This window comes from Thermobia domestica, chromosome 1, assembly GCF_964235325.1.
Source record: "Thermobia domestica chromosome 1, izTheDome1.hap1.1, whole genome shotgun sequence".
Classification (NCBI taxonomy): domain Eukaryota; kingdom Metazoa; phylum Arthropoda; class Insecta; order Zygentoma; family Lepismatidae; genus Thermobia; species Thermobia domestica.
In genome coordinates this window covers 92,055,334-92,063,859 of record NC_137454.1, presented here as the reverse complement: position 1 = coordinate 92,063,859, position 8,526 = coordinate 92,055,334, and the positions used below count along the sequence as shown (strand labels likewise).

The following is an 8,526-nucleotide window of genomic DNA, read 5'->3' as shown; positions in this document are numbered from 1 at the left end:
CATATGAAGTGTAAGATCAAATTTCAATGATAGATTAATAATTTCTCTCTTAAACAAGTATAGATTTATTGAGAATGTGCACAAAAATGTTGAGTTAGGAAGTTTTGAGTGTATCGGACCAGGTGGCCCTGGATTCATCCCAATGTGAATGTGAATCCACGACTCAAGTATTATCAGTAATAAAAGATTCTTTAAATTCTGAATAAACAAACAAGCAAAAATCTTTTGCACTATTCAATCAAACAAAATGTTTAAAAAAACTAATTATTTGGGATACTTTTACTATCTTGTTTGGATGGAATTTGAAGGTCAACACATATCTCAATCTTCAAACTTTAATATTAGTCGTCCGTAATGGTTAAGATTATCTTAATTAGCAAGTTCAATGTCACCTCAGTAAAGTAAGAGATAAGAATTCCATCAGCTAGATTATTATGTTTTTTCTGCTTGCTGATACATTGGTATTTATTCTAATTAACACAATACACGATTAAATGGATATTAGAATTTTGCTTAAGGGACAACACCTCTAAACAACGTAGAATATACTAACATTACTTCATTAGTTATTAGCTTTGGTTTTCCATATTGACCAGAAATGGTTTTCCCACCAATAAAATAATGATTAGTAAATGAAATAAAATTACTTCGGAAATCAATTAATGTATTTAGCTCTCACGGAGGAACAAAGATAAGTCATCGGCAACTACTATATATACGCTAAACTCGAAGTCTGTTTTACAGTCAAGTTCAAGCGTTTAGGCTACTTTGGTTCTCTGCTGAGAAATTTCACCAACTACATCTGTTCAATATGAAGTTTTTCGTAAGTATACATTACTTCTTTTCTAACTTATTTGTATAGATAGATCTATGTACCATTATAAACATAAATTTGAAGTAAGTTAAGCATCGTATTTATAACGATAGTAACGTTACTTACTGGCTGCGAGGTTCACTGGAACAACTAAGAGGAAAATACGTACATCATAGCAAAGCAGAGTGACTGCATAGTGTAATAACGTGTCTTAAAGTATTGCATATATTAATAGGCTGATGGCACGAATTAAGTGGTAGAACTTTCATTTCTGGTGCGAGGAGACCCAAATTCGACCTCAGGCCACGTGAGTTTTTGGTTTCACAACATTTTCTCCTTGGATGTTCTTCCGTTTTGCTTCCACAATTTCATTTCATCAATTCGTTTCATAATCATTTACTACCATTAATCATCTATTTGACTTTATAGGACATAATCATGAGAAGTAAAACTAGGATTTCATTTATTTTCAGTCTTAAATCCCGTTAGTGCTGCAGACGCTTGTCTCAATTTCTAAGACGCACACCTAATAATAAACAGAGCGATATGTATAACAACATATATTAATGTATTAGGTGTAATGCCATTCTCGACACAATGCCTCCGTTTCTTCTGCAGACAATGGGCACGATTCCTTCAAGGGCACAATATGTTCCACAAGAAAGAGAGAAGCAGTGATGGTTTTGTATTTCGTTCAGGATACATTCAATACACGAAGGATGAAAAGTAATATTGGGAATAGGTTGATAATCACATTGAGCATGAACAGAGATATGGTTTTGAAAGGGGTTTTGTAGATCTGTGGGGACTTCTTACCGGGCCCATCTCCTGAGATCATCACTGACGAGGAAGGAAGACAATAATAATTAGCATTTAATGAATCAATTTTACAGGCATTCTAGAACCTATTACTGTAGGCACTGACCATAGTTTATAGAACGCGTGTTTCATTAGAGTGTGGAGTGTAGCAAGTCAGTGCACGCAATAATGTATTACGGATATGTTGCTATGCCCTTCCAGAAAATCTGTTCATCTTTCAAGATTGATGCGTACGCAATTCCAAATAGAATCCGTAAAATTAATCTTTTTATCCAAATTCAAAAATTTCTCTGCATAATCACCAACAGAAACTTCTCATTTGGCTTATTGCTGTATTATTTTCATAACTTTTTGTTTTCAGTAGACGACGTGCTTAACGAATTTGAATTTCTCTGTAGTAATAGTAATAATATGTCTTCAAGAGAGTTGAGTTGATTTTGGGTTTAACGTCCCTTTCAGCAGCGAGGCTATATGGGACGGGACCTATTGATTAACGTGGAATCCGAACCACATGAGCTCCCAGGTCTTCCACGCCCAGGTCTTCCAACCCAGGTCTTCCACGTCAAAGGCGCGAATGCTAACCGCTTAGTCACGAAACAGCTCGTGTTCCCAAGAGAGTGAGCAGCAGTTTCCACAGTACAATACATACATAAGATCTCTTACATACAACTTAAGAAACCTTACCTTGTTTAATATTAACAAAACCAATGCAATCATTTGTGTAATCCCTCAGATTTCGATTTTAAATGAACTTGGTATAGTAGCCACGAATTTCCAAATTATTATTAAATTGGGTTTCAAAGCAGATTTAATTTTGATTTTTTTTTTTTTTTTTGGTGTTGGTCACCAATAGTGATAATTCGCAAGCTTATTTAAGTCGAGTGGCCCCGCGTAGTATAGTCGTTAACGCTCTCGCCTTCGGTGCGACAGGCTCCGGGTTCGATCCCCGGTGGAAAATTGTAAAAACGCTTTTCAGGTCAGTTACCCTGAATGAGGTTTTCCTGGGTTTTCCTCATTCACACCAGGCAAATGTCGGGGTGGTACCTAACTTGTAGGTCCCAGGCCACTTCCTTCCCTTTCCCCGGATTGTGTGCTCTCCGAGGGACGTCATCCCTCAAAACGTGAAGGGCTAAATGGTTTTAGATGCCGAAAGCACAGAAATCTAAATCCTAAATCCTAAATCTTTTAAGACGAATTATACTGCAATTCGAAACTCCTTATATAGGGCAATCTGCAATGGGTACTGACTATACCATCAATGGTTTGAAAAATAGTTCGAACCGGACAGACTTCTTCCTGAGCTCCCACAGGAAATCGATTCATGCAAAATATTATATTTGGGCTTTGTTACGTAAAATAAACATAAGGAACATGGATTCTATTACAGAATTAAAAATATAGAACTCAGTATTGCAGAGTGACTTTAAGCTCGTAGTCATTAATTAAATAAAAAATAAAAGACATGTTCTACTGTGGATATAACTGTAAAATACAGTATGTCTAATAATAATAATAATAATAATAATAATAATAATAATAATAATAATAATAATAATAATAATAATGTGGATATGGGGATGAACTACCTCGAGCATCTTGGGGGGCGCGGTGGGTCAGTGGTAGTGCGTTCATTTCCCTCCGGTACTTGGGGTCCCTGGTTCGACCCCAGCTAGTGCCGTGTGAACTTTGTGATAGACAAACACAGTGCTAGCGGCTTTTCTCGGGGTTCTCCAGTTTCCTCCCACTTTCTTCATTCCACCATTTCACTCATCTCTCATCATCACCGTCTCCTTTAGCCTAACCGGCATAATCGTGGGACGTAAAACTTAGTGATTTCATTTCATTTTTTACTTCGAGCATCCTGATGGACTACCTCGGTCGCACTGTACTTAATATATTCAATAGTCTAAACTTTTTGAATAGAACATTTCGGAAACGGTATTTTCTTGAATTTTTACTTTTGCATGTTTCTGGAAACTTAAATTATGAGTTATGACTCATAATTCCCTATGAAAAGACCATCAGTTACTCTTCGTTTTCTATACCAACATAGGTACGATAATATTATGTATATTCTAGTAGATTCGAATTTCGTAAATATCCATTATGGATATTTTATTGTTGTTTTGTGTTCTACAAAACATATATATTAAAAAAATGTTTTGTTTTCTACAAAACATTTTTTTAAAAAATTGTTCTTTTTTTCTAAATTTCTTCTTCATTAGGAATAGGGTTATTTTCTTTGTGATCTAATATTTCGTGTTATTATAATTCCCAAGATTAATTTCTTGCAATTCTGATGGTACTTTATTTTTGTATATTTTAACCAATTAATAAGCATGTGTTAATAAATTACATATTTCCCATTATTTTCAAATTTTACTAACGTAGTTCTGCTTACTACTTGTTTTAACACAATTTAGTACTTTTAGAATTGACCATTTCATTGTGTTAGAAAAGTTCTTAGAAATTACAAATAATATTTCCCAATATGGCAAAAAATTTTGTTGGATTAGAGTTTTCAGCCACTATCTTTTGAGTTAATAATGGAAGTGCATACAAAAGAAAGCGAAATCTTCATTAGGATATCCTGACTTTTTTAAATAGTTAATAGCTCTAAGAGAATGAAGAAATTAAAAATACAATAAAGTGAGCCAGATAGATAGAGGGTATAGCATTGAGGGTATACTAGCAGTTTTGTCACAAGATGAGACGAGACACAAGACGGGACTGCTCTTTCTATAGAAAGTAATACTTTTCGAGACGAGACAGTCCCAAATCTAATCTCACAAGCAAGAATAATCACTAGACATACCAATACACGTTGAGCATGATCCGAAATATTCCCCTGGGGAATATTTTAGCTACAGCGTAGGTGAAAATTCCTCCGGACTATCCTTGAAATCATTAATGGGAGTTAGTACTAGAAGAAATGCTATTAATTAAATTACAACCGGTTTCCAAACCTGTTATTAACAACAAGTCTGGATGGGTACTTTATGATGTCACACGTGTCAGTCACTCGAATTTCTTCACTATCATTACGAAATATCTTGAAATCTGTCATCAGTAGGTTTAATATAGCATTTTGTAGATACTATTTCGCTCATTTTCTAACTCTTTAATGTTCTTCAATCTTTTTATGGAGTTAAAACTTAGCGAAATAACACAGTTTTACGAAAAACTTTAGTATTTCTGGAGAGAAAAAAGACCTTGTGATTCATACAGAAATTTGAGCGCTGAATTGAAATATATTTTCAGTTTTTCTACTTAATGGATAGTTTAAGAGTAATCACATTTTAAATTTCTTTTGATATACTTGTAGACATAGAATTTTACACCGAAATTCAAGAAAGAAAATGAAACTGTAAAATTATTAGAGTATCAGAATATAACAATTGATGCAGTTGAGTTGATTTTTAGTTTAACCTCCCGTTCAGCAGCAAACCTATATGACACGTGGACCTACTGAATGACGGGGAATCCGAGCAATTGATACAGTGTTTACATACATGTATTGCAGAATTCCTAAAGGAAATAGGCATAAAGATGATAAATAATGAACAGAAATTTGTCACCGCAAAAATTACATGTCTTATTACTTCTTTTCATACTGGGTATGTTCCTTGTCTCAAACCATGATCCAGCAATAAGCATTGTACGCTTCTATTCCTTTTCATACCTCTCCTGCATGGTTGCTATGTCGTTATAAAATCTTGTCCCTTAAATCGTCCGACACATCACTGCAATCTTTTGGACGAAGTTCACATATGAATTCATGAAATGTACTTTTAAGGGCATGTTGAGTCGCAATGCAAGTTTTAATAATTTGGTTCATAAATTTGTTGTATTTGGACTCTCCTGTACTTCAAACGAAGATTTGTGTTAATTTTTTGAAACAAATTCATGCTCAGTTTTCTTTGTCTGTTTGGCACGCTTCAAAACTTCGATATTGTTGAAGTTTTCAAATTTGAGGATCGACAAATACACCACCTTTAAATTTAGCATCTGTTAGATAAGCAACTTTATCACCAAGATAAGCAATCCCATTACGTATTAGATCTATAGCATTTCCAAATTGTTTAATTAGTCCAATTTGATGCGATGGGGGTAATGATATCTTCGGGAGCAAAAAGATTTTCGCGTTGCACATACTATTTATGACAATATACATACACTACGTATTTATGATACAAACACACTGCATATAAACAAGAAAAAATAAAAAAAGAAATGGATGGCTCACTTTGTATCTCCGAAGAATTTTAAATTCATAGAACTATGTTTTCTCACTATAACTTGAAGGTTAACATCCTACCAGTGTTTCTTTCAGACAAATAATGTTTGATTTCACGTGATTTTGGTTAGTTTAATCCAGTACTGATCTATTTTCTTTTCGTATTTCAGGTCTTCTTTGTCTTGGTACTGTCTGCAGTACTCGTTGCTAGTGAAGAGATGGGAAATGATCTGAGCAAAGCAGAAACAACGTTCGAGTACATTTATCGATCTCCATCTTTAACTGCCTTCGCTACCTACCAGTATCCTCTTGCTTATCTGTACAATTACCAGTATCCAGCTGTGATCGTTGCCTAGATAAGGAGGGAGAGAGCCATTCGCGTGCAATATAAAAACCACCTTTCACACATGGATTTCAATGTAGTTGAACAGAAAACATTGTAATTAAAACTTCTACATTTTTCTGGAATCAACTCTAGTAACTGCTCTCAAGACTGTTTTCAAGAAAATAGTATGATTAATGAAAGAAATAAATCAAATTTTTGTGACGAAAGTATACTTGATTCATTCTTGCGATTCTTTTCTCTGTTGAATGATAACATAGTATTTTCTCCTAAACAAGAAAACCAGATTATATTGGTCATATTTATGTTAACAGTAACCAAACCCTGCTAATTATAGTCTTACATACACATATGTAATGAACATATTTCTGTGCTAACGGACAGCATTAATGGTGTTCAGAAAGATCTCATACTCAGAAAGGTCTAAACAGTACAAATATAATCTCGTTGTGTCTGTTTCTTTTCTTTAAATAATAATCTACTATGATAGTGAGAGTTAAAACAAACACACCTGCAGAGGAAAGATGATAATCCTTTCTATAGAATTCAATAACGAGCTTTAATCTCAGCATATCAGTTTGCAATTACAGTGCAACTAGCTGTCTTATCTTTATTTGTTGATTTTCGTTCTAAAAAAATTAAATAAAGTTTTTCCCACCTTCAATGATAAGAAACATTTTTTGTGGCAAAGGTAAGACTAGTTTTTATATCAAAACTATGATAACGTGGACCAAATGGAACAAGTGTTCGTTACTGTTCGAGAATTGAGTTTTTGTATTTGGCAACAATCAAGCAATCCATGCTGGGATTTGTTCGACCATTTGCTTTAGAACTGTCCGTGCAACATTTTAAACTAATGAGACCTAGACATGAGACCTAAATATTTGAATATAGTATTCAAATAGAAGGCCAGCTTAGTATTAACTAGATCATCATGGAGTCCGTTTCCAACAAAAAGTTTAGTGTCTATTTTAAATAATATACGGTAATTATGAAAGATTTTGTCGCCCCTATGCAAATGCTCGTGTTGCACATATGGTAGAGCCGGCCCTGGCTAAGAATAGTTTGTTCTCTACGTGTAAGCGTATAATATCACTATAACTTCAAAAATGTTTATTTTTTTAAGTTGACGAGTATTTTCTAGCCATATGCGTCTAACAAGACCATATCAGAATGTTTATTATATAAAATAACAACAGTGTATTTCGTCGGTATATGTGTCTAATAAGGCTATATCTCCAGGGATTTTCATTCTTTTTAACTAAACTATAGTGTATTCTGCCAACACCAAGGTTCAACACGTTTTCTAAGTTATATGCGCGTTTCCTTCTATATGTATGGAATTAAGTATTGCTTCATTTATCTACACGTGTAGGACTTCCTTTCAAGCAAAAGGCATATATATACAACAACAATGATCTAACACAAAACTCAACGTTATACAACGTTTTACATGATCCAATATAACACCTTTATTGTTAATGGTATTTATTGTCCTATATTATTTATATTATAGGTAGAGATTGGGTTCCATAAGGACCCCAACTACTCCAGAATGGAACTAAAAGGGAAGAGGAAAGTAACTTTTAAATACATTATACAATATAAATATAAGTAACTATTAAGAAGGCTGTACCTCAAATTTTGATTCTGTTATATTCTTTTCCTAGTTTTTCTGCGAGGGATATTAGTCCTATTTATTTATGTTCACGAGATCAAAATTAAATGAAATATTTACACTAACCTCCACATCATTATTACTGACTCTTTTTTATTCTACCTATTCTATGAACCATCTGATTAGCATTAAACATCTGAACCCCCTTTCCCCAATTCTTTCTTTGTTCCCTTTCCCCGGATTGTGTGCTCGCCGAGGGACGTCATCCCTCAAATCGTGAAAGCTAAATGACCGTATGTGCCAAAAGCCCAGAAATCTAAATCCTAAACCCATCTCTGATCCTCACTTGTTATTAACAAGCTATCAACGGGACAGAAAGAGGGGAGGAACGGGAAAGAAGACGCCTATGAAAGTAATTGTCATGCCAAGATAGCCAACTCCTATATTCCCCATTAAGCTCTATTTCAAAATAATATATTACAATACGGAGTCAATATACTTGAGCATAGAAAATGGAGAAAAACAGATCATTTTGGAAAATTCATGCTAACGGGAAGAACTAACGATCGTGCCACTAGTAAAAAGTAACAGTGGTTAGAAAAGTTTCTAACTGAGCTTTTTATACTAATTTGAGAATATTGAATTTAATGGAACTGTTTTTAAAGGTATATGTCTATAGAGTCAGAGAAAAATGA

General features: G+C 34.1%; 1 long non-coding RNA gene across 1 annotated transcript; it reads left to right on the top strand.

Moving 5' to 3' along the window:
• The first annotated feature begins 667 nt into the window (after window positions 1–667).
• LOC145687275 (uncharacterized) lies at window positions 668–6,422 on the top strand. The gene is made up of 2 exons (XR_014131665.1): window positions 668–823; window positions 6,041–6,422. It is a non-coding gene; the product is annotated as an uncharacterized LOC145687275 (long non-coding RNA).
• The last annotated feature ends 2,104 nt before the right edge of the window (window positions 6,423–8,526 follow it).